At 34.9% G+C, this 757-nt stretch overlaps 1 non-coding gene across 1 annotated transcript; it reads left to right on the top strand.

Moving 5' to 3' along the window:
• The first annotated feature begins 483 nt into the window (after positions 1–483).
• On the top strand, positions 484–556 carry Trnar-acg (transfer RNA arginine (anticodon ACG)). Its single transcript has one exon. It is a non-coding gene; the product is annotated as a tRNA-Arg (tRNA).
• The last annotated feature ends 201 nt before the right edge of the window (positions 557–757 follow it).

Genomic DNA, 757 nt, shown 5'->3' with positions numbered 1-757 from the left:
GATGAAAAGACGGGTCGTAGTTTGAGGAAGAGGGTGGGGTGGCTTTCGACGATGAAGTAACCGGGTGCGAAAATAGAATCCAATTACTAGAGGATGCAAAGAACTAACATACAAAACGTAGTCTATACTATTAATAAAATTCTAAATATTTATTTAAATGTTTATATATTAATATATATATATATATATATATATATATATATATATATATATATATATATATATATATATATATATATATATATATATATATTAATAAAACTTTCGAACCGATGCACCGAATTGAAAATTTATTTTACCCTGAAAGGTGTGAGTCTCTAGATTGTCCTTATCTATATATGGTTCGTAACGAACAACGCCGAGTCACACAGAAAAGCCTGAAATAAGGGTTTTTGGGCCGTTTGGTGCAATTGTCGAAAAAGTTACCTGCCCATGTAAACGGAATTTAGCACTGTCACGGTAACATCTTTCTCCATACGGACCGGACTTGTGGCGCAATGGATAACGCGTCTAACTACGGATCAGAAGATTCCAGGTTCGAATCCTGGCAAGTTCGTAATAACTTTAGTGTCATTTTATCCAACGTTTACTCATTATCCTTAACCTTAGTTAGGATATTTTCGTTTTTCAGCGATCTTTTTTTGTGCATATGGGAATTTCCCATACTCTGAGTACGCAGGATAAGCGTTGATGGTAAGACGATGTTGGAAGCACTTGATGTTGAGTGTATTCGATTTTGTGTTTGAGGCGGCGTTGT

The sequence above is a fragment of the Euprymna scolopes genome, chromosome 28 (assembly GCF_053919585.1).
Source record: "Euprymna scolopes isolate OS-2025 chromosome 28, ASM5391958v1, whole genome shotgun sequence".
Lineage (NCBI taxonomy): Eukaryota > Metazoa > Mollusca > Cephalopoda > Sepiida > Sepiolidae > Euprymna > Euprymna scolopes.
The sequence above is the reverse complement of the archived record's forward strand: the minus strand, read 5'-3'. Positions and strand labels throughout refer to the sequence as shown.